The 26,920-nt window shown below is 37.7% G+C and overlaps 1 protein-coding gene across 1 annotated transcript in view; it reads left to right on the forward strand.

Moving 5' to 3' along the window:
* The window catches only part of LOC134636166 (polypeptide N-acetylgalactosaminyltransferase 10-like), a 98,278-nt gene that overhangs the window by 40,248 nt on the left and 31,110 nt on the right, over window positions 1-26,920 (forward strand). The window lies entirely within an intron of this gene.

Raw genomic sequence — 26,920 nt, forward strand, 5'->3', positions numbered from 1 at the left:
TTTCTTACATATTTGTCACACTTAACATGTTTCAGATCATCAGTCAAATGTAATACTAGACAAAGATAACTTGCCCTGCGACAGATTGGATACCTCTGGAAAGATAACCTGAGTAAATATATAAATGCAGTAATTTAATGAAGGTTTCATTTTCTTTTAGAGAAAAAAGCTCTAGAAACCTGCCTGGTGCCACATGGAAAAAATAATAGAAAACCCGGCAATATTTCTAGAACTGAAGAGAAAAATCTGTCTATGAAAAGATGTCTGTAAAAGTTGCTAATCTGGTAAAAAGCCTACCCTCAGTCTTACTTGCCTGCATGGGAATGAAACCTGGAACTTGGGAGTTTACATACAATCTTTCACCTTTTTAACACATGAATGGGAGTATCGAGTTGAGATGTTGTCCCCAGTTCCTTTTTCTAGACTATGTGTAACACAAAACAAGTCGTCCTTTTCAGATAATTTCTTATGACTATTCTGTATTTTCGGTCAGAGTGTGCACACCAACTAGCCTTCTTTGAAAGGCCAGATGATAAAGATGATAAAGCAGATGATAAAGATGCTGGTTAGATGAGATGGTTAGAGATCACGATATCCCTCAAACTTTGCAACTGTCTGAAATTTTATGTTCTCGCATATTTCTCAGGTAATATCCTGAAAATTTTAAGGCTGCAAAGCAGATTCCTTGAGAATGACACTCCATCTTAAAGATCAACCAAACAGTGTTTTGGTATTTGTTCTACCGTCATAACTCTACCTCAGTTATGCATTGATGTAGTTCCCAGCAAATACCGAATAGTGGCTGTTCCTAATGAAAATCGGTTCACCCGTACAACATAAGGTTAACACGTGATTGTGATTACATTCTTATAGAATGTCTTCATTTAAAATTATAATTGGCATAGGATTAGCAGTATACATTTGGCTTTGAATGTTTCTTCAACAGCTATTTGCGGTAAATGTGTTCTGCTTATCATCGCATAGATTAAGGTGTCTGTGTGTGTGTCTGTGTACGCATTTCTGTGTGTTACTTTCCTCTCACTCTTTCATCAGGCCTTTTAAAGTGTTTAACTCCTTGTTAATTAGCACTCTTTGTCACGGTCCTTCGTCGAAGGATGTGTTTACCTCTCGTCTCCACGGTAATGAGATGTTCCGCTGCCTCAGACTCATTTAAAGGTTACCACCCATCAGAGCTCCGAGACTAAACCCTCCTCCTGCTGCTGCCAAGTGGTGTGGAAACAATAACGATTTCAATGTTCACGTTTCTGGACACTTAAGTCATTTCAATCAAAAGTGTTGTTGTGCTCAAATATTTGTATAGGTAAATTAAATATTGAGTGGATTTCAAGCCTTCGAGTTTTCCAAAAGATGACACCTAATTAGAACCATTCAAAATCATCAGTAGTCCTAATTTCAGTTGGGCAGGAACATGTTTTTTCAAACAAAATCAAGATGTCCTTATAAATAATGCAACACACATATTTGTGATTGCATAATTGCGCTGTTTCCTTGTAACCTAAGAAGCCAGAGCAGGTGAACATCCAAAAAGCAAACAGAAAATGGAATCACTCCATGTTCAGGTTCAAGCTACCCACAAGACCCTCCACGAGGTCCTCTGTCAAGGCCCTGTGTTTTTTTTAATTTATTTATTTATTTTTTGTGTAGTCTGGCTAATCAATGTTACAGATGCGCAGCTGTACAAACTCCATTGTGTATAACGCTATAGATGAGATCAGTATCCATTTGTTTTGATACATGTTGAAGTTGTGTTCCAAAACACATATGGCTAAACAATAAAAACCATACTGGTGTTTCGTTGTGGTACTGCTATTCAGAAAAAAAGATATGATAAGATTTTTTTTTTTGAATTGGTGAAGCAGTACATTAAAGGACTGTCTCTTAGAAGCCCTTCTAAATTGGTTTTTAAGTTAAAATTGACTTTTAACAATCCAGTGAAGTAAACTTTGAAGTAAAAGACGTAATAGATACATACAAAAAATAGTATAGCTAAGACCTTAAATGCGTCCTATATCATTCCCCTCACACAACCTGACAGGTGGGAAGCAAAAAAATGTAGTTTTGTGAAGGGAAAAAAATGGGATGGGCGTGAGCGCTCATGTCATCAGGATTGATGGGAAAACATTACACAGCCACGGGGAAGGGTTTTAACCTCTGCAAACCATCTTCTCTGACGTTCCTTCTAACCACTACTGTCATTTGATAAGAAATGAGTTTGGCAGCAATTAAGGCTTAAGAGGCATGAGGCCAAAATGAACTTCAGTTGCTTCAGGTTTCTGGTTGAGTAGTGTTACAATGTCAAAGAGAGTAATCCTGGACTGATTCTGTGCACACACAAAACGCTGTCAAGCTTTAAACCCTCGTATATATAAAAAAAAAAAAATATGGAGAGGAGGAAGAGGAAAAGTCATTTAGTCTGAAGTAAGTGTGGTTCAGACTTATAAGGTAGTTATTAATTTCTGGTTCACACATTAATTTTATGAAGCTGAAAAATAACTCTAAGAATAGAAAAAATGGAGGATGAATCAATGATACCCACGTCAGGTGTTTTGTAATCGCATGTGTATGGATGAATGTCAATTGATTATTGTTAAAGTGAGTATCAAGTAAGTTTGAGGATTTGTGTGGTAAACATGGCACTTAAAAATAAGAGAAAGTGTTCCTAAAGAAGGCACAAACAAAATAAATGAATAAAAAATGAAAAGTGTGAGCCAAATCAAAATCCGGCGTGTGTGATACCTGTTCACATCAAACTCCCCAGGCAAGGTTTGCTCATTTTAACCCTCAACCAAAATTAAACTGTATTTGTCCCCCCCAAAAAAAATTAAAATCAATGTGTGCAGTTAGTGTAATACTGATTACATTCATTTAATTGTGAGATCCAGATCTTAGACATGTGTACTGTACTAATAGGATAGATTTAGATGGAAAGCACCTGGAGGCAACTATAAAGCAAACCCTCTGTGGCTTTATCTTTATATTCTAGATTCAGTATCTGTCACTTTTTATATGCTTTTTTTATTCACCAACTTAAGTGTGGTAAAATTAAAAAAAACAATTATTGAACAAGGTTAAAATGATGTTCAAATCCTTCCCATCACGTTTTGGTCATAGGCTACAACAACACACACATACATAATTTATGATTTTGTTGAGTGGGAGGAAAGGATGTGGAACTTATTCTCCGATCACCAATTTTCATCTAAATGAAGGAATAAAACAGTTCAGCTCTGTCCACTTGTTGGTTAACAACGATAATTTTAGTAATAATACACATTTAAAAATAATCACAACAATTATCTAAAAACTGAAACTATGTTTAGTAGCAGTTTGCGAAAATTAGGTTGAGCTACTTTAAGGGTTTTTAGCCAGTTTAATGTGTCATATATAGCACGAGTATGACTCTAAGACACGTAGAAAGGCAAACTTAACTCATCCTTATAGCTTTTTTTCTGGCTTTATGAGGGCTTCCTATTTTGAAAATTGATAGGAAATACAATGGGATCTAATTCTCATTCACCAAATAGTAGCCAATCAGTCTGCATGAAGGTATAAAATACACACTCACAAACAGATGGTATGAAACCCTCCAGGTGAGTTCTGTTGATGCCGAGTTACCTCTCTATGCTTAACGGCAGCTACAGAGCCTGCAGTCATACTAATGTGGTTACTTCAGTCTGTACCAGAATTTCTTGTAACAGTTATCCTGAGGCAAATTAAAACATGAGGCGGCAGTTATTTTTAACACTTTGAAGTTTGCCTGCAAGGTGTGTAAGATTACACATGTTGTAATTATAGAAATGACCCCCAGTTTATATTAATGCAATCATTAAAGGATCTCCCTCAGCCTTATTTTCCACATGGAATCATCGCTCTCTTATCAGTCTGCTGCAGATGTTTGTAGTTGTTTATAGTCTTCAAAGTTGCTTTTGCATTGACCAGTTTTTAAATATGAGTGGTAAGCTCATATTTTATATAATGTATATAATTTGAAGAAACTAGAAGTAAAAGGTAAAAGAAGACATGGTCATATACTTCAAATCCAGCAAAGACCTGATACAGGACCTGAGAGATGTATCTGGCCCTTCAGTTGATCCATCTACTGTTTGCAGGAGCCTCATCAGAAATGGTCTTACTGAAAGGCTGAGATATGCCATATTACACAAGAATTAAACTGAAAATCAGTGGCAACATGTCTTATGGAATGATGAATCCAAATTTGAAACTTGGCTTAAATCTTCCTCCTTATCTTCCTCCTTAGAGGAGGTCAGGAGAGAGGTACAACCGTGTCCACAGCACAGGTTCTAATATGATATGTGGCTGCATTTGGACCAGTTGTTTTGGGGATCGAAATGGAACTATGAATGCAGAAAAGTATTGTTTGCTTTTGCATTTGATTGGCGTCTGATTGGTAACACCAATTTTTTTCAGCACAAAAGTACACACTGTAATTCATGGATTGGCCTCCCCAGAGCCCAGAATTTAACATTATTGAAGAAATGTGGGATCATTAAAACAAACGGCAGCCAACATCCAAAGAAGAGCTTTGGAATGTCTTTCAAAGCGTGGAGAACTATTCCTGAAGACTACCTACACCAACAAAGGTTTGCCTAAGAGAGTTCAGGCTGTGTCAATAACCAAGGTTTCACATAACAAATTATGACTTTCAACCTAGTTAGAATAGCCATTTCTTGGAATTTCCATTTCCATAGAAAGAAAAGTGAGTAGTTGAAGGTTCTATTTTCACTTTTGACCAGGGATGGGAATCAAGAACAAGTAGTTCCCAGTAGTCCAGTTCCTTGGACTTGTGAGCCTGCTTGCCTCTCAATCCCACTTATTGGTTCTTGCACTTGGGCTACAATCAGCTGATTTCAGTTTGTGTATCAGAGGAGGAAAATCCAGTTGTTAAATGAAGACATAAAATCCCTGCTTCTGGGGCCAAACTACACTGCATTCATTAGGGATTAAGGATGTTGTCTTTTTAACGTGTTTTAACGCTTGTATCTTGTTCTATTTAATCTGAACAAGCCCCTAAAAGTAGTCAATGATCACTGTTGGCCTCTCTGGGTTTTTATTATCATCACTATCCATTTGAAGTACGTTTTAAAGCCCAGTTTTTAAAACCTTACTGTAACTGCAATGTAACTACAGCCCATCTGCTCATCGTTTGCCAGACATCAAATATTTGAAGCGGTCAGAAAGGAATCACTCTGAGGCTAGCAATGATTTGAATGGATACATGAAGCTGAGGATCAGGAGTTTTTCATAGTATGTAATTCAAACCATGCAGCAGTATATTAATGTATTGTGGATGGACTATTTCAGTTGTTCTCCTGACTGAAATTTGGTGTGTTTTCAGCATCTTTTTCCTGCCATGAGAACCATGCAATTGCATTTAATCATAGCTCAAAAAAGTTAGCATTCATCCTCTAGCTTCACTATGCTAATGTGTTTATTATATTATCCTAACTCGCCACCACTTTACACACCCTTATTATTAGCTAGCCTAACTTCAGTAACCCTACAAACATCACTGTTGCTTAGTTTTCTGTCTTCGTTTATGTCCAAAGTGATAGCAGAGCTGTACTTTTTAGTTTTCACAAATCTCTCAGTCAGAAGTTGCATATCATCTTTAGATGGAAACTAATAAGCTAAGTCGTTAAACTTCATAAATTTTCATGGATGCCTGGATGTTAAAACTTTATTGTTACACTTGGTAGAGCAACCACAGTGATCAATATATTAAAGATGAAAGAATTCAGAGGGTTTTTTTTCTCTCTCTCAGTGATGCCATAGTGTTTGAGTTTGGGAATTGAAGAGGAGTTTGGACCCAGAAGTGATGTTAGACTTAAGTGCCGGACAGCGTGGAGATCAACATTACTTTTATTTTAATTGCACAAAAAGAAGAGAATGCAAACAGTTGCACAACAGTTAGAGTTACACAACTTCGGTTCCCTGTAAGCACCATCACAAACGTGCTAAGGTAGCTAGAAACCATGCTAAGCTAGAATAGAAGAATAGAATAGAATAATAATTTAATTGTCCCACTAGGGGAATTTTGGTTGTAACAGCAGCCAAAAAGACACATATACAAACAAACAAACAGTACACAGGACACAGAACAGAAACATACACAATTTTTCTTACATGTTTACATTAAGGACAATGGTTACTATATACAGAGAGTACTGTACAGTTATTAAATTAAACATAAATAACTACAGAAAAGAGGCAAACCAGGTTGTAGTGCGAATCGGTTGATTAACTTATGGCAGTTACAGCGCTGATGTAAACATCTATGTTTGTTGGGAGCAATTCTGATTGTACAGAATTGCTCCCAACAAACATAGATGTTTGATGTAACATAGATGTAGCCAAGAACCCAGAGTGACAAAGCTGAGTGAATGCTGAGAGAAGCCCAACAGCCAGACCCTGAACTTCAACAAGTAACAAACTGATGAGCAGTCAGGCTGCAGGCTCCATTTCTACCTGTTCATAGGAGAATCACTGTGGTGATCGCTTTGAAGTCTCTTTGTGCTAGTTTTCATCTTTGCTTTGTGCTGTCAGTTTTGTGTAATACAGAAACTGAGAAAAATCATATATGTGTCCTCATTAGAATAAGGATTTTTACTGGTGTGTAGGACCATAGCCTATAGGTTTATATTGTTAAATGGTAATTATAAGGCAGTTCGTTGAGGTCATTTTACCGAGTAAGTAATTTAGTGAATAGTATAATGAATTAGCTTCTCCTGAGAGTAATTAAATAACCAAATGTATTACTTTTAAAACAAGTGTTCTGTGTAATATATGTAATAATTACTTTTTTGAGTAATGATATTGGGATAACATTTTGCTATGAGGCACTACAAGATATGACAGAGCATCATCATTCACCAGTTTCATTTTTAATTCTGTCTTTTATAGTAGATAGAACAAATATAATCTCATTCCAGGCTCAGTATTCTCATTCCAGCATTTTCAGGAAAACTGATAAATTGCAATAGTCCACCCTAATCTAATCACTAAACAGCATATGACATCAAAATAGCTTATGGACTATTAACACTGTTAAAATCAGTTTGTGAAATTTTTCCATTTAGAGTTATAAAGAATAAAAGAAGACCTCCAAGCAACTCTCATGAGTTGTGCACTAACGCCAGCATTAGCTGCCATCTGTTTCATGGCACAATAACTTCTTTTTGTCAGGTGGCATTTATGTTGGAGAGGTATCATAGCAACAAGAGCTCCAGTGGTATGGTTAGAAATTGGGTGTGAGGGTGAAGAAAAGCACCATTTCACTTTTTTGAAACTGCCAAAACTTAACTGGCTTCCAAGGAAAAGGTTATTTCATTTCCATGAAATAACCCCCTGCTATCAAATAGCAGTGAAAACATCAAGAGGCAGCACCTTCATTTTCTTTTTATTCCCTTAATTTCTGCCCTGAAGCAGATTTTGTGCTAAAGTATATGTTCCCTTCCTTGTATATGGCCTTACCCATTGTGAGGGAGCCAACCTCCAGTCTCTCCTCTCTTGAATTTCTTGAATTTTAGTTTTTTTTATATCTATTTTTTACATTTCTTCAGATTTTAGGTGAGTACAGGGCAAAAATGACACCCCCCCCCCCACCGCAAATCAGCCTCTGCCTCTCTCAACCTCGCAGTGTTACCAGTCCAGTATAAGTCCAGCAGTCAGATTTATAGACAACAGCTCAACCATTACGTGTGTGAGATCAGAGCTCACAAGATCACTTTTTTATCTCCTTATTTTCACTCTTGCCTTCACCTTATTTCTTCGTCTTTCTACGTTGTACAGTATGAAGATTTAAAGAAATATGAAACTTTACTGATATGATTTTACTGTGGATTATTCTGGTCGGAAGTTAAATCCCAATTTATAGTTGTAATTGTATAAAATGTGACTAAAATTTAAAAAAAAATGCAGTAATTTGCAGAGCATATAAATATTCATCTAAAAGATCATCTTTGACAGGCAGATTTTCTCTGAAGAAAAGATGTGCGGAAGTTCACCAATCTGCATGTGCACCCAAACAATGTTAAAGGATATCTGAATAATGTCCTTCAATGTAAAATTGTGAAGACTTATGCAAAAGAGTCTGAGAATCTGGAGAAATATCTGCACACAAGGGTCAAGGCCAGAAATCAAAATCGCATGCCCGGGATGTTCAGGCCCTCAGTCGGCACTGATTTTTTGGGGGTATTTTTGTTTTTCTTTAGTATAAGCTTTGCTTATTTCATCAGGGCAATATTAATCCACAAAAAATACTAGACTACAACGGAACACAAAAACTCACCTAGAATAGGTCCACATGTGGCCTGTGTCTGGGATTAAGTAACCACACCTAAGTAACCAAAGGGTGGTGGCTAAGGTTAAAAGCTAAACAACAAAAAAAGTCCATATAGTTACATTATCATTAGAAGTACTGAGTCAGATGGATTCTGACATAATTATTTCAACATTGGAAATCGATTCAATTCTCCAACTGTAACAAAGTTCAACAGTTTCACCTCTGCTGTGTAAAGATGGTTTCACTCAGTAAAAGGTTGAATATGTCGCTTGCAGCTTAGCATTTGCGGTTGAGCATGAGCGATGAATGCTGCTGGTGGAGCCCAAGTCATTTCACGGATTTATGGCCAGACATGGCAGGGAAAGTAGCTGTAACTTGTCTCTCTCTCTCCCTCTTTCTCTCTCACACACACACACACACACACACACACACACACACACACACACACACACACACACACACGCCTCCGTTGTCCTCAGATCAAGGAAGAGAATCTATGGAAGACAAAGAGAGGAAATACATGTACAGTATGTCTGCTATATGTAAGCATTACAATGGAACGGTGTAGTCTATGAAGCTGCAGTCAGGCGCCCTGGTCCTTTACCGCGTTACATATAGCTGTTAGATCAAATCAACAAAGCTCCTAAATCTGTCTTTATATCCAACTGTAGTCACCATTACAGCCTAAGGGTCGAACCCCACCTCTGCTTTTCATTCTTGGACTCATCATTTGGCTTTCTAAAGCTTTCTAAAAAGACAGATTGCATTTGTTAAGGCTAGGTTCTGTCTAGGGCTGGGCGATATGGGCTAAAATCCATATCGCGGTATAATTTGAAGCACGTGCGGTAACGATATATATCGCGATATATTCTTTTCTTCTGTATAACGTATTTTCCACACTATATAAGGCAGATTTAAAATCCTTTAATTTTCTCAAAAATCGAGAGTGTGCCTTATGTATGAATTCTGGTTGCGCTTACTGACCTCGAACCGATTTTGGCGTGCAGAAATCTGTTAAAAAATGTTTTAGTACAACTTTGGTAAGCCGCACTGCTTGATGGCTTGTCAGAGCATTACGGCTGCCGTAGTGAGGAGCTTGGTGGAGTAATCTGAGTCCAAAACTCCGTCCATTCAGGTCCCAAAGTCAAACAAACACAGAGTTAAAAACGGTCTAAATTCTTTCATCTTTAATAAAATCATCAGCGTTGCTGCTTTACCAGGTGTAACAATTAAGTTTAACATCCAGGCATCCATGAAAACAGAATTTATTAAATTTAACGGAGTTAGAAGTTAACAGGAAGTTAGCTCGCTAGTTTCCACCTAAACATGACATACCATGTTCTGACTGAGAGATTTTTGAAACTAATTTAAACGTACAGCTCTGCTACCATTTCCAACATAAATGAAGACAAAAAACTAAACAGCAGTGGCGTTTGCAGGGTTACTGAAGTTGGACTACCTGGTATATAATGTTGTGCTACGTGATTGCTAGCGACACAGCTATGTTAGCATAACATTAGCACAGTGAAGCTGGAGGATGAACGCCAACTTTTTTTCCACTCGATAAAAGTTAACGTGAGGGTTAGGGACAAATGCTATCGCATAGCAGGATGCTATACAGGGGCCAAACTTCAGTCAGGAGAACAACTGAGATTATTCATCCACAATACAAGGTTATTAATATACTGCAACAAGATGGGAATAGAACAGCTGCGAGAGAATTCAACATGAATGAATCAATGTTACGGAAATGGAGGAAGCGCAGTTTTTGGCTTTCCCCATATTTCAAAAGTGCTTCATCTCTTTGCTATGACTGTCGCCCGGCATAATTTGCAGATGATAATGGTTGTAGCCGCTGCGATGCTTTCGACCAAAACAGGCGCGGCTTGATGGCGTCATCAACATGCGCTATCGCGATAGAGCGGTGTAGTCAAAATCTCTATCGTTGGCCAAATTTATATCGTTTCTATCGTATATCGTTTATATCGCCCACCCCTAGTTCTGTCTTTATGTTTGTTTTTGTAAGTGAAGCAAAAATTATATCTCTTTATAATTTGCATAGTCATTTTTGAGAGCATAATTACTTCAGTCAGAAATAACAGGCCCAAGATGTTTCAAATCGTTAGAGAGGTGAAATGACACTTTTGTGGAGATATACAGGAGACATCTATCTTCAGATACACATAGATTTTTGATGAATATAAATGCAGTCTATATCGATCATCTTTACACATGCCACACTGTTCTGATTAAGTGGATGTGCATCATTGCAAGCTATTATCTGAAAGCATTTCAATAGGAGAGACTATTTTAAAGTAAATAGCAAATTTTATTCAAAATGTCCGTCAATATAACATTTCAGAAGGTGACTGGAATCTGATGTGATGTGACATTTTAGAAAAGAATCCCATTTGAAGGCAGGAGATAGTGACCAAAGGGAAATTTGGATGGGACGCCCCTGACAGCCTGTGTGATTTTTAGATGGAGATGAGGAGGGTTGTATGACAGACAACCTGTAAGGAAAGGGCTAACTGGCTCACAAGGAGAGATGACATACAGTGTTGAATGACTTGACTTGATAGCATGGAAATTGGGAATAATAATAAAAAATGTGTCCACAAATGTAACTCATATCTCCAAGAGGAATGAAGATGGAATATGAGAAAACAACTCTTCCTACTTGCATTTGTGTAAAAAAACTACCTGAATTACATTCCGTGTAACTAAGTTTGCCCATCAATGGTCATGACAATTTACATATCAATGTTTAAGAAACTGATCTCACATCCCATTGTTTGTCAGTGGTTCTAGTTTCAGTTTATAGCTTTTCAGTTTTTAGTCCATAATATCATTGAAAAAAAAACAGAGTTGATGCTTTCAGGAACTTTTGGTAATTTTCAATTGCGCCACTGGTTCATGAGTTACGCTATTTTGACCTAAAACCAACCAACCAATCGGTTATAATGGGTTAATAAACTTTGAATCTTCATTTGTAGCAGAGGAGTGTGTCCTTGTACTAAAACCTCAACCCAACTCCACCTACATAGACAAAGTTGAAGCGGAACTTTTCAGGATGCTTACTGAATTTGTTGACGCATTGTAAAGTATTATGCATTCATCTCCTTTGGTCATGTCACAGTGCGGTTTCAAAGGAGCTAAGTTTCCAGGAGTTGTTTTGCTATTGTGTCGAATATGGTCGCAACTTTTCTCTGAATGCCATATTGTAGAATATTCATGATGAGGAAAAAAACATTATGAGAAGTCTCAGTATTTAATGTGTTTTTCTTTATCTAACACTGCCTCCAATAATACGATAAAAGAACTGTCACAATAAAAATCCCTAATGTACAACCTTTTTAAAAAAATTTTTTTTTTAAAGCAACAACTGTTACAACCTTGAAAGAATTGCTTTTAGAGTTTAGTCATCCACTTGTTCTCCTATTTTTCGATGACTACTGAGTGGAAAAAACAGATGTAGTAGAAAACTTTTCATGTCATTCTAGCAACTACCGTGGGTAAACTACTTCAAGGGAATCTTGGCATGCTTTGATAGGTCTCCCACTGTTGGTCCAAAAATAATCTCTATGGTCAAAGAGAAAAAGCAGCTTTGAATTATTAAGTGAAATTATTATAAGAGAGAGTAATGGCTGTCAAAGAAACCTGAATAAAAACTATCTGAAAACTCTAAGCATGATTATGAGTGAAAAATACACAAGATACAACCTAGCCTTGAATTGCCTTACAGCAAAACTGCGTCATCACTCTACCCTCTTGATCCATGGCTACCTGGAAGCTCTTTCTGATGCTCTGTTGAAATCCTAATAACTGACCTTCTGAGTGGCCCGCTCATGTCCTGCAAGCTTTAAACTGTAGAGAGAGCGGCCTGCAAAGCCTCTGCAGTCTACTTCCACTGGATGGCAATATCCTTGCCAACATTGTCTTGGCAAAAAGCCTCTGGTACTTGTCCAGCTTCCTCTCAAAAACCTCAGCTATACAATCTTCCTTGGACATAGTTAATTTTATCAGGGCATGCTGTTTGAAGCCACTAACAAAGTTACAATGTCTGGCTGCAGGGATGTTGATGCGATATGTGGGAGAAGCATAAATTGTTTGGTCTCTGTCACTTTCTGCAATTCCTTTGTAGTGGAAAGAAAACCAGTGGCAGCTCAAGATTGGAGTTTCAGTTTCTCCTGCCTTGACTAATATTACCTACTTTATGGGGAGACAGTGGGGCCTGATTATTATTATGGCTGAGGAGAGTCCCAGCAATTGCCTTTAGCATCTGGTGATGGTGCAACCGGTAGTGACCTTCCCCTAGGGCTTCTTGGCAGCTGGTCAGGATATGTTTGAGTGGACAGGAAAGTGTTTCAGTCAAGGTTTGTAGGGCAAGGTAAGATGTCATCTACAGCTTGGATTAAAAATTTAATGCACTGGGACTCTGCTCACCAGATATCTTTTCACATTCTATTGCGTTCGTCCATCTCATCCAAGCTCCCTGCTGCTTCAGGACTGATTTAGACTTCTGCAGTGAAACTTTATAAAAATCGTTTTAATCTAACTAAAGCGAAAATGTCGTTGCCAGCATTTATGCTTGTGTATGAAACATTATGTGTTAATTACCTTGTGGTTATGTCCCCACTATTAAATATATGGTGTCTGCCATGAAAAAAAGAGATACAGTGCTGGGACATAGATCCCCATCTTTGTTGTGGTCATTTTTTATTTCCTCTTAGCGGCAAACATATTTGACCCTCAAGCTTTTCCTTTTCTTTACACATTCCCTCATGCCCATTCCAAAACTTTTCAGTCTCCCTCCAGGGAGGGAGTCCTTATTTTGAGGCAGTGATTACTACTCTCTCACTGATCCCCCTGTGGAGAAGCTGCTGGAAATACATAGGAGTACACAGTATGCAACAGAACAGGTCATTGTGGGCTGTGCTGACATCTCGACATATGTAATTACATTTCTTTGGAGGCACACATTAGCTTGTGGTGTAGATTGCATCATAGGGTTTCAGAGAAGTTTGTCATTAGAGGAAAACAGGAAACCTGAAAAAGAGTGGCATACACTAACATGTACCTATAGATTTAGCACAGAAGTAAATAAAGTAAATATCCCATGTCATGCCAGCCATCCTGTTCGTCCCATTGACTTTAATGTTATGTGACTTAATGTATATTCAAAGTCTGAACTTGCGGGCAACCAAAAAAGGTTTTTAAGCCTTACGTCAGGTGTGTGTCAAAATATAGCGGGGCAGACAAGACTAGATACACAGAAAGGCCTGATTGTTGATGTGGCACAGGTGAACAGTTTGGGGACTAACAAGGCAAGAAGACAAAGACCATGCAAGAAGTGACAGATGCACAAGAAGACCGCAGATTAACAGAGGAATACAGGACACATGATTTAAAAAAGAGAACATGAAGCAACAGATGAATATGCATAAAAATGAAGAACTGAAATCCCAGTGCAAGTACACTTTAATTTTTGGTAGAGTCACTTTTTAAAATTTTTTGCTGCTTTATCAGGTTTGACTGATGATTCAGCACATGCAGGGTTTTTTTTTTTTTTTTTTTGACTGACTGATGAAAATGCTTGTTTGTTGTCATCAGGAGTCTGTTCTGTAATTTCTTCAGCTCTCTTATTAATACTCTGTTGCTTTTGTCAGTGACATTGATTTTTATTCTGAATGAAAAGGACTTGTGTCTCAGAATTACAGCCAGAAACAAACCCCGAGTTCTATTCAGTGGTATCACAATCTCACTGCACATCAGCTACTCTGTGATGGAGATCTGCCATTGGCAGATTGATCGTCCAATTATTTCCCCACTTTCTACTCCCTGATGGGATCAATTGAGCAAATCACTGCAATACTTCATTTCAAATAAGGAGTGGCCTGTACTCTGTAACTATGCAGAGTGACTTTTGATCTATCTCCAGTCAGATGTTGAGGCGGTCTGGTGGTCACACAGCACGGCTCCCACAGCAGGCAACAGTACAGCCTCCAACCTGCAGCAACTGTAGAGCTGACCACAAGAAGCCTGCTGCTAATTTTGCAGAAATATGTCACTGGCAGATTTTGATTGTGTTGCGATGGAAAATGATTCCAAAATGCGCCAGTGTGGTTTCACAGTCCTGCCAGTCTCAGCTGCTTGTTGAATGAAACCAGAAACATTTTTGCACCTGCCCAGTTGCTCTTGTTGTCAAGATAAAGCAGTAAATAAAAGAAGGCCCATTTTTCTGCCGGCTGGAATGATCACAACAAGATAGAACCTGATGCTGTTTCATGTTGTTTTTTTAATACTGTGAGTCCAGCCAAAGAAAAATGTGACACTAATAGAGTCTGAGTGCTGAAATCTGTTTGTCAGATTTACGCCATGTCTCAGTTTTTCCACTATCTTTATTTCGTTATAAAATTCAACAGCCTTTCAAATGTGTTTTCTTGTGATTTGATTTGTTTATGTGGATTTCTTTTTTTTTTCTTCCTTTATAAGAACGTTCTGGTGGTGGATGGGTTCCCTCAGTACTTGTGTGTTTGTTTTTATTTTGTGTGTATTTGGATATTTTGTTGACATGGTTGGTTATTAATATTGCAAGCTATTAAACATGGCGCAGAACAACAAACAAGAACCAACTCAGGCTAGAATGAACTGCACCATTTTCAAAAACATACAGAATTTCTAACATCGTTTCTTTTCAGCAAGTCGACTGAAAATCAGAAAAATAATAACACGTAGCTGCTCTTCAAGGTTTTTATAGCCCAGATTAGCGTTTTGCTAATTGTAGTTCAATTCAGGTCAGTTATTTATATAGCGCCAAATCGCAACAACAGGTGCCTCAAGGTGCTTCATAATGTAAGTTAACAATCCTACTGTAATACAGAGAAAACCCCGACAAACAAATGGCCCTCTATGCACAAGTGCTTTGGCGAAAGTGGAAAGGAAAACTCCCTTTTAACAGGAAGAAACATGAGGCAGAAGCAGGCTCAGGGAGGGGCGTCTATCTGCCATGACTGGTTAGGGCTGAGGGGAGGAAAGTGTAGAGAAAGTAAGTTATCCTCTGTGCAATAAGTCAGTCTCATTATGATATGCCGATTAGATTACAACATAAATCAGCACTTACTTGTATTATATAATGTTTGAAAGTGGTCATTCTGCTCAGTCAGTTTAATGGTAATCCATCTATTTGGATCTATTATGCATCTATCTATTTGACTTTCACTTGTGCACGTTACAGATGATCTAGTATATGCTAAGAGGAGAGAGTGAGTGACTTTAGAAGTAGGCTGTAAAAAGTACACCCAATCAAAAGCTTTAAACTTTCCTTTTTTCCTGTTCCATTCCACGTGCTTGATCATGGACCGTTTTCTATTTTTTCAAGGTCAAAAATTGTAATTGTGATTATTTTCTTGGGTCTTGATTATTTGCACTAGATTCCAAAGCAATATGTCCTGCAGTTTATAAGACATTTGAGGTGCTCATTATTGGCACACAGGCTAACTCATGCACCTTCTGACCCACTGACATTTTTTGGCTATATAAAGAGAAACAGATACAGTATATAGATTTAGCTGTGGATATTATATAAACATTACTGAATACACAATCAGTTAAAATTTTGGAACAGTTTAGTTAGATTTGTTGTTTTGGCTGCCTGAGAAAGCTACTGTCAGCAGTGTCGAGCTACAGTCTTATCAACACTAGCAGCCTCACCATCATGATGGAGCAGTGGGGAGAGGAAGCAATGGTGATGAGGAGATAGGAGATGATTTGTGGGACAGGCAGCGATGGGGGGGGGGTGACTAAAAGGGGAGAAAGAGGAGGCATTGCAGAAACACAGAACAAATTTTGCCATGTTTATTCATTCAAGTCAGTTTGTGTGTGTGTGTGTGTGTGTGTGTGTGTGTGTGTGTGTGTGTGTGTGTGTGTGTGTGTGTGTGTGTATGTGTGTGTGAATGTGAATGAGGGAGAAGGGAGATAATGAGGTAATGGCGCTCAGTGAAGTGTGACGGAGATACGCGGGAGAGAGTGATATGAAGAGGGAGGTTGAGAGGGAGACAGACGACAGAGGACAAAAGCAGCTAATTGAGTGTTGCCATTTAGAGATGTGGAGCCATCACTGGGAGCTGATCGATTCAAACGTCTTTCTGAAGAGGAGACAACCAGATAAGTCATGCTTACTGTGTGAAGACAAACTAAATGAATTATACTGTAGCGCTGCTATTGTATACACTGGCCTCTGCGTTAAGTTATAAACCTGTAAAATGTAGTCTTGGCCTGCCTTTTAAAGCAGCATACCATATTCACTTCTTTTTAAGCCAACCTTTAGTGCCTTCCTTTCTTTGCTGCTGATTGAGTAAGTGATATGTTTTTCCTATAACTAAATTGAGCTCTTCTAAAAACTGAAGAACTCTAGGCATTTGACACAAGTACAGAAACATAATTTCCATCATTACAAAGCAATGGTGAGGAATATTTGCCTTCATGATACATTTTTTTGTTTGTTCTCTCTTTTTCAAAATAGTACTGTCATAATATGGACATTAAAAATGTTAAAGTGTATTTCTTATATCTAAGTAAGACCTGATCAAAAATGAATGAAGTAAAAAGGCTGATGGTGAGTTTAGAAACAATATGATGAATGCACACAAGAGTCTTGTGGCAAGATACAAGGCTTCCTTAAATTTTGCATCATTTCTTTTTTATATAAATAAAGCCATTCCTTGAACAAACCCACATTTCTTTTGTTATATTTGCTAATATCCAGATGAGTGATACTCATTCTAAACAAGTTTCATTTTCATTTTTCATTCCCACTGATTTTTTCATATCTACTTAATAAAGTAGCACATTTAGACAGAGCTTATGAAACCAGCAGACTTCCAACTCTTGCACAATTTAAGGTTCAGATTAAAGATAATTCTGAAGAGTCGTAAAAACAAACTCTCAATTCTGAGATTGCTAGGGTCAGTAAATTGTGCGAGATTGTTGTTTGACAATTGTTCAGCAGATGCTAGAAGATCTGTGTAGGTGGAAAGCCTACATAAGCCTAACAGGCTTTAATACATAGTCTTAAAGTATTATTATTATTATTATTATTATTATCATTATTATCATTATGTAACCTTCTGTTAGTAAGATGCTATTGTGTATACTTTCAGTTACACAAGGATCTCTTTTATTACTTTTGCATGATCATCCATAATAAAAGCATTTTTTTTTCTTACTGACAAATCTCTCAGTCTTTTCAATCTTTCAGTTAGGTTGTGCTTTGAAAAGAAAAAAAAAGAAAAAGAAAAAAATGAATTTGTTGTGTTTATCTGTTTTAATTTTGATCTTAGATAATAAATTTAAAAAAAACTACACATCACAGTGAGTAATTTGTATACTTTTTTTCTTACTGATTTCTGACGGTTATGGTATTGTCATTGTACTTTAAAGCCGTTCATGCACTTCGATGGAATACCTGTGGCATGAATAAACTCTGTTTTTGTAAGGACTTGAAGGACACTGTTCTGCAATGGAAAACAGGCTGGTTCTGAGTTCCTTTGTGATTTCTTGCCGCTGTGGCATCTAAACTATGAATTCCTAAAGAAATAAAAAATGTTCTCAAAATAAATTGTTATTATCTCACAATCCCAGGTGCCGTTTAAAAGCTTGATACCTGATTATTGTCTGTGTGAACCTCTATTACGTTATTTTATTCTTTCCTGACTCTGTGCTGATTTAATCTTTCTTTCCTGATTGCAGTGTGATAGTGATCAGGATAGTGTGACAGTGTGATGGTGTGATTATGCTCTAAGATCACTGATTTTAATAAAGATTGAAATTGTATTTGGTAGAAGAAGGAACTTTAAAAAAACACACTTGCATCTATAACTTGTTCCCGATGCACTGTCCTATGCTGACTTGTTAAAGGGTTATGCCACTGACGTAAAACATGTGGCTTCTTGATCAGGGCCCTTTGGCATCACATGTAAAGGCACTGAATACCTCTGAAAATAATTTCCAATGTGCAAAATTTGCAATGTGAAAAAACTTAATGTCAGCAAGCTGTTGGTGCCAAGCAGCAAAATGTGAAACTAAAATGTGACTGAAAACAAAGTGCAAAAGCACAAAGCTCGCAAATGAGACAAAATCTGTGCTCTCCTGCCTGTGAAATCTTTGACTTGCAACCAAACTTCTGCCATCTAATAAGGACTATCCATCTGTCCTCATCAATTTGAATATCGACTGCTAGCTTTTTCTGCAGCCAGCGTGTCAGGACCCCAATGAAAAGAGGACAGCTTGTGCAGATGTGTACGACACCCTCAGCCTTTGACAAATGGAAGTGTAAACTTGTTTAAGCAGCCATTCTTCTGTCTGTGCGCAGACTGTGTGCAGGATGTATCTCACGTCATCAGGCCAGACCAAGCTCCTTACTATATAAAATAAATAAATTAATAATTGTATTCTGGTTAGTCTGTCTACATTGTTTGATCTACTTTGTTTGAAAGCAGTGATTGCTGCCAACAGCTGGTTTACAGTGAGAATTTATTTGCTCATTGTTACTGGTAACAGAGGCTTCTTCAAATTTCTTAAAGGCATACACCACCAATTTAGCATTGCAGCAAAGGTTGAAATCCCAGTAGACAGTTTAAGTCTTTCAAACTTGCTGCAGCAGAACAAGAGGTGTTGTTTTATTCATTCAGTGCATTTCCTGACTTACTTTCCTCACTTCAGCCCCAGCCAATGCTGACTCAAGTGAAATTACTTAAGGAAATTCATCAGGCTTTCCTCGGAGTAAAACAGAATGTGAAATTACATGCAGATCAGCCAAACACTGGTCGCAAACTTGACATCATTTGTTTGCTGTGCACTTCCTCGTGCTTCCTGTCCCTAACAGAGTGGCAAACACTGACCTACAATAGGCGCAGCCACTCCCTTGAGAATAATTTATTTCATGAGAGCTGCAGAAATTCCAGAAATCGCGGAAAGAAAATTGACAGAGTGTGATGGAGTTCACAAGGGCACTGGAATATTTTGCTGGGGGAATAAACAAGCAGCTCCAGTCTTTGGTGGTGTGCCAGCCCTTCTAGGGATTAATCCACCACCCTGAAAACAGCTCAGTGTGCCATGTTGGACCTGCTGTGTTTCAGCATTAATTGATTTTTTTTTTAATCCATTAGAAAGGATGTTGCTTGTGTGTGGACTGCAGTGTTGTGTGTTTGACTTTGAGCTCATAGGCCCTACGACTTAAAACCTGATTTATCTTTGGTGTAAATATTTTTTTTAACATTTCTTTGCATATATTTCATGAGAACATTACAATATTAGAGTGCTAAAATGAAAAATATTCAGTAAAAAAGTAACCTTACTTAATAGTAGTTATTTTTAGCTTTCAGGGGTTTGTGTTTTGGGGGGAGGGTGTGTGTGTGTGTGTGTGTGTGTGTGTTACATCTTGGTTACATAAAGTCAGATATTCTTACGTTTCATTAAGTCTTAGTATCCTTTAAAACAATGAATGCAGCCTTTCTGGAATTCAACCTAACCCATATCTATATATGAGACAACACTAGTTAGTAATTGTAATTTCTGGGATTTCAGTTGAGTAAAGATTAGTGAATTTACAGATGTTATAAAACAATTCAGCAAAGTGATGGATTTGTGGGCTATCATTTTATTTAATTAAGGTATTTTAATAATAACAGTACAGCTAATATATTCAAAGGATAATGCAGTGACTCACTAGTCCTATGAGGAGGCTCCACTTGGTCAGTGTAGTTTGAGTTCATGAACCAAATTAAGACAAACATAATCCACAAGTTTATTCTGACAGATTTGACATGTTAACCGCGTGTCATCACTGAGACAAAGGTACGGTGGCTCTGAGAGGTCAAATACACTGCAGCACAAAAAAACACCAGCTAATAGATTCTAGAAAAGCACACAAAACACAACTGATTTTTTTTAAAGCTCACAACAAAATTAAATAAATACAAAATAAGAAGAAAGCTCACAAAACACAAGGGGAGTCTTTTGGGGGAGAAAATAATGTAAGGGAGCAGCTGCAGAAGTGACAAGCTAATAGTAAATGGCTGTTAGCAAACATGCTCCTACAATATTATATGAATCATGCAAATAAAACACACATTAACTGTATCTTTTCACAGATGAACCCTCTGCTTCTTTGAAGTCTCAGTTTAATCATTCGCATGTTTTGGTTTTGTCACTTCCACAGTTGTACCTTCACGTTATTGTCTTCCCGAAAAACTCTCCATTTTTGTGCTTTTGCAGCATTTTTCTGTGTCATGGTGTTTTCTTAAGGTGCAGTGTGTTTGACCTCTCAGGGCCACCATACAAAAGCCTGAGGGCTGCTGTCATGTCTTTCAACTTCTAAGCACATATTCATGTTTGAGTTTGGCCCCATGTGAGATGATGAAAGATGGCGGGAAAAGTCCAGGACTGTTCATGTAAAATGTGAGTGACAGACTCCAGGGAGGTAAACTAACAAAAATGGATGGATAATATCACGGGAGTTCAGGTGGAATCCACTCTGTGCCAAATAAATAGGCTGGACTCCTATCACCAGCCTGCTTTATGATGAGTGATTCATGCCTCTGCTGTATACACTGTGAAATGGCCCCAACGCCTCAGCCTTCCAGTTTCCTCTGCTTCACATTCTAATAAAGACTAATGTGTTTGCCAACATCAGCTCACTCTCATTAGAGTGATTAATTGCCTCCTTGGTTATGGTAAACAGTACGAGCTGTATCACAATTTATTGAGGGAAAATTAACCAATCATAATTAAATGCTCTGATCTGTCTTCCTCACCTCTCCCCATACAAGCTCTCTTCACACATGGGGTGAGTGTTCTTTGATTAATTTTGCCTCGGTTCCTGTCATTGGAAGGATGATGTAAACGTTACTTTGAGCAGGGTGAGTGTTCATAAAGAGCAAGAGTCAGCCTTTTAATGGTCAGTAGTTAATGGGTTGATTTATTGCATGAGCATAAAGTGAGGAGACTCTGCTTTTTCCTCTCAGTTTGATGCTGACCTTACAGAGACCTTCCGCCCTTGTTGCAATGTCACATTTTATAGGGTGTAGGTCAGCTGCTGTGTAACATGGGCTGAAAGTAATGATCTTCACTGCAGTCCAATGGAAGGCAGGAAGGGGAATCAACAAAGATGAAATATCTCAAAATGAAATTCAAGGAAGGGCAGAGAGAACTAATTTAGGATTAGTTTTTGATGGAATAATAAAAAGTAAAAGTCTTCAAACAGCAACATCAATTTGGGCAAAACATATGAAGTAAATGTAAAAAAAACAGCAGCATGTATACATCAGATTAGTTTGATCCATTTGTATTAAAAATAGAATAAATGTAGTTAATCAGCTGTCCAGTCAATAGCTGACTGCATAACCACTAGTTGTCATTGGTTACAGTGCAAAGAGGATTTGCTTGGAGTTGCAGATCAGTCAAAGTCCTCACCAAAAGGATATAGAACATAAAGGCATAGACTTTATACGCCGTAGTTGTGAAGCTCTCCACTGAAGCCTCAATGTTAGATCTAAATGTTGGTTTCTATCACTCAGAAGTGACCATTCTCTGAATGTCACTCATCAGAACTGGATTGACTTGCTTTTGGAGCCAACCTCAAGTGAGGGCTGCAGTTTTTCATTTGCTAATAGCATTTAGCTATTCAAATAAGTAACATAGTACTTCTTGTTTGTGTCATTCAAAGCATCATTCGTGCAGTAAATGGTGGCTATATGGATCGGTGCAAAGACTGGCATAAATGGAAAGAAATGCTACATCTCATAAAACAGTGAAAAAAAAAAAAAAAAAAATATATATATATATATATATATATATATATATATATATATATATATATATATATATATATATATATATATATATATATATATATATATATATATATATATATATATATTTTTTTTTTTTTTTTTTTTTTAAACCCTACGACCATCTGCGAAGAAATGCAGTTTCTGTAAGTGAAAAAAAAATCCATAACCATTTATAATCAGTTGTGTTAAAATAGTCTAGTGGTTTACAAATTAGCCTAACAAGCAAAAGATCCCCAGCTTAAGCTTGGGGGGGAAATAGGATTGTTTCAGGAAAGGTGAATAGGTGAGATGCTGAAAGATGCAAGAAATAGTGTTTAAAAAAAAAAAAAAACACGAAATCTTGACAAGGAATGTGCGATTCCCGTCACATCCTCCTAGCTGTTTGTTGATGTGACTTGTTGCTTTTCCATCCATCCATCCATTTTCAGCTGCTCTGATGCTGGTCCACCTGAGCAGCAGTCTAAGCAGAGGTACCCAGACCTCCCTCTCCTTTGCCACCACCACTGGTGGGCGGGGTGACACCGAGGTGCGCCCAGGGCCTAAGAGGTACCCAGGTGATATCCTAATTAATTGCCCGAACCACCTCAACTGAAATGTTCTACTCTGAGCTCCTTGCCTTATCCACATGACCAACCACCATTTGGATTAGGTTAATTTCCACCACTATCCCATTTCCACCGCGATCTCATTCTTTTGGTCACTACCCAGAGCTTATGATGATAGGTGAGGGTAGGAACGCACATCATCTAGAAAATCAACAGCCTCACTTTCACACTCAGCTCTCTCTTCGCCACAATTGACCAGTACAGTGTCTGCATCAGTACTGATGGAAACACCAATTCATCTGTCAACCTCCTGCTCCACTTCCCTGCTGCTGTTCCAAAGTGCTTCATCTTCTGGAAATAAAACAAAACAAAGATAAATAAATAAAATCCTGGAATATAAGTCGGGAGAATGAGGATTGGGTGGAGATTGTTTTATTTACCAATTTACAGTCTTTTTAATTTCTGTTGAAAATTTAGCTCTTCTTTCTTAACCTTTCTTCATATTGAAAATATAAAACCATCTGCAGTCATTCTTCCTTCCATTGCAGGTCATCTTCATGTATTTAAAAAAAGGCAGCAGGCAGAGCAATTTTATATTTCTCTTCCTCTCCATCAAAGTCAGCTCAGTACGATTTCTGCATTTGGCATGAAAGCAAAGAGTTTCTAAAGGATGACGTTAAAAGGTCAACGTTTCAGCTACTCTTAGTCTATCTGTCTTCTTCTTTAGACAGGCAGTATTGTGACTGTTTGTAAAGAAGCTGTCAAAACCATATTTCATGTTTTCTGTACTTCAAGAAGGTTTTCTATTCAAACCACTGGGCTTCTGCTCTTATCCTCAAGAATGATCACCTAGCATTAAAACATGACGTTAAGGGATTGTGTATAAATAGCATCGTTTGTGTTTAATGTCTATGTGTTTTAGGCTTTTTGAATGTGAAAAGGTTAGGATTGGGGATAAGGTCAGGGTTAGGGCATCTCATGGTGTGAAATGCCAACCTCATTCAGGGCATCAAATACTGCTTTTTAGTGTCAGTAATGGCATAAATCTAGTGCATCATGGGACCAACAGAAACCTTGTGAAGAGTTGATGCCATATCTGCAGTGTTTAATGCTATGAAAGGGTGTATTTTAACCCAAACTACACTCTCATCCCAAACCTAGCAAACTAACAAAGTTTATGGTGTTTCAACCTAACAAAACAGTTTTAGAGCCTAAACCAAAGAAAAAGGAAATTAACAAACAGGCCTCTAAGCGTCTTCTTCTTCTAGCTGACGATGTGTGGCTAACACAACTGCCGTCCCCGAAGCTTCAAATTCCAATCTTTAGTGAGGCTGGTTCTCTCCTACACATTTTATGCTCATCTTTTACCAACAGAATCTGACAGAGCATAGGTATTTGATGTCCAACCCATTGGAAATTAACTGTGATTCTTTATGTCATAAAATTGCACGAAAAGAACCTAAATTCAGACTTGTTAAACAAAAAGGCAGCTTTATTGGCAGAAGGCCCACAACAAATCTGTACAAAAATCCAAACAAAATCAACAAACTACTGTTTGTTGATTTTGTTTGGATTTGGATTCCAGCCAGGAATATATTCCATGCTCCAGATTACTCAAAACTCTGATGTCGGAATTTAAGAGTATTGCTTCTCTAGACCAAGTTAGCTCGTTCCAGATAAAGTGATGAAAAAGTTTTTTGCGCTTAAAAACATCACTGGATAGAGCGTGGTCAGTATGGCTTATGTAGTAAGTCACAAATACACAACAGTGACAGTATAGATTAAAAGTTTCGCAAATTTGCTATTTTTTACATTCAGGGCCGCCATCTTGGATGTGCGCCATCATGAGTGTGCATGCATCAACAATGCATGCAGCCTGTTACAGTTGCTCCAGCTTTTCTCTTTACCTTTTCTCTTTACTTTAACTTTTTCTTACTTATTTCTTGTCCTTTACTTTGTTCTTAATGTTCGTCTGTTTAATAGATTTCCTTTCAGTTATGTGGATAGAGAGTTTTTGTTCTACATAATTTCCTTAGGGATTAAGTGAAGTATTCTGATTCTGATTCTGAATGGATTGTTAACTCTTGGTTGAGTGGGAAATCTCGGAACTCAGAAATTCCAACTTCCTAGTTATTCAGGAAAGCGAAACCTACAAAGGACGAGCAGAAGACAGGACTCTCTTTACTCACACAGACACAATGAGGGCCAATCAGGGAAATGAGACATGGGAGCACACAACAGACACAATCCAAGAGGAGAAAGTAAAACTGAATACAAAGCACATGAGCCAAATTAGTACCAAAACAAAACAGGAAATAACTAATGCAAAGGTTAGATATATACCTACACACAGCAGCTTTACACTAAAGAAATGGAAATTCAAAAACTCAAATCATTAACATAAGTCAGAGAGAAACACTCTAAATAATCACAAAAATACCACAGCCCCAAGACCATGACACCATAACAGAATTAAGTGTTTTCATAGAATAATCCATGATATCAGTTGGGTAAAATAGATCATTCTAATCTGCATCACATATTTTGCCCCGTGAGGAAATGCTGTTTATAAAAAAACTAAAAAACATTATTACAAGTATTTCATACTTGTAATGCTCTGGTTTGTCAAAATGTTGCAATTAATTGTACTTATTATACAAACAAAAGAGCCCATGCCACCTACACAGACAGTCATACTAATAATATAAAATATCTCACATTTTAGGTTAGATTTTTTTAAAGGCCTTTAAATTTTATATGAAGAGCATTAAAACGTTACAACGAAAAATGTAAAAAAAAAAAGCCTTCTCTCTTCAGGGAGACCATTATACCAGCCCATTTCAATGAATAATGGTACTTACACTTAACTATGCATTTACAGATCACTGACTTGATTACAATGATAGACTGAATTTTAACAGCCCAAATTTTTCAGCAGTCTTTTTTAGCAAATTGCAGATTGTTCTGCAAAAAATGTGTGACACAACTTAACCTAACCAAATGTCAGGTTATAATGTGCTTTTATTCGCTTGTTACATTTTAGCTATAAAGAACTATTCTTTGAGAAACATTGTTGTGAGTCTGAGCAAATATTTGTAAAGTGTATCTCTTTATAGTCATATATTTATAGCCATATGTGCAAGCAATTGTCCAAATGAGATCTTAACAATGAGATTTTCACATTTCATTGTTCGTGCATCTCCTGGCAGCCGGTTTTGAACGCTGTCTGATCTTGCTCATTAAATGGATTCCTAGAGTTGTTGTTTTGCCTATTTCCTGAACTGAGATTACCTTCACTCATATTTGCAGATATTTGTCCTACATAGGTAAAACATCACAGCCCTGCATCTCGTCAATCTGTTTCATTGCTCCTGTGGTTAAATGTTTTGTCTGTAATTTCTGCATTTAAAATGGCAAAATCCCACAGGCAGAAAACTGAAGCAGAGAACAGATTTTTTTTTCTTCTTTTTGAAGGTTTGTGAAGTAGACACAGTGAGTGAACAGTAAAACTTTCCTATCCACAAACTTTCTTTTGGTACCTCTGCAAAAAAACAAACAGCTGTTGTATAAACTGCTTATTGTGTGCAGAATTGCACTGGGTTGGAGTGTATCCCGGCTACCGGCATGGAGCATGGGCAGGAGGGAAGGTAAACTCAGTAGGTCGCCAGTCTTTGTGTTATGTGCCAGTTCTTGATTCAAGGAGAACCAAACTGCAGAGACAGAACTACACAGACAGGCTGAACAAACAAAAAAGGGAAACTAACTGGAAATGGTGAAAGGTAGCAGAGGCAAATCCGATGGCTGCTGATTCTACCAAAGAGTAATTCAGATAAAAATAAAAGAGGACATGCAGGAAGGTCAGCAGTTGAACTGACAAAGGACAGAAGGGAGCGACAGGATGTTACTGTCTGAGTGGGTGAGGAAGGACAGGTCGAATCAATTAGGACTGAGCACACAATCACAGGAGCTGGAAAACAAAGACTACAAAGATGCACAATGAGGGCGATAACCAAACAAAGCAAGAAGTGACAGAAAAAGAAAAATCACAAGACTGGTACACACATTCACACATTTATTCACGCAGATACAGAGAAGATGTAACACCAATGGATGGACCAAGGAAAAACTAAGAACACTGAAATGTTGTTACTGGTAATACACACAGCCCAACTCTTTCACACTTAAGAAATACATTGAGA

This window comes from Pelmatolapia mariae, linkage group LG10_11, assembly GCF_036321145.2.
Source record: "Pelmatolapia mariae isolate MD_Pm_ZW linkage group LG10_11, Pm_UMD_F_2, whole genome shotgun sequence".
NCBI lineage: Eukaryota > Metazoa > Chordata > Actinopteri > Cichliformes > Cichlidae > Pelmatolapia > Pelmatolapia mariae.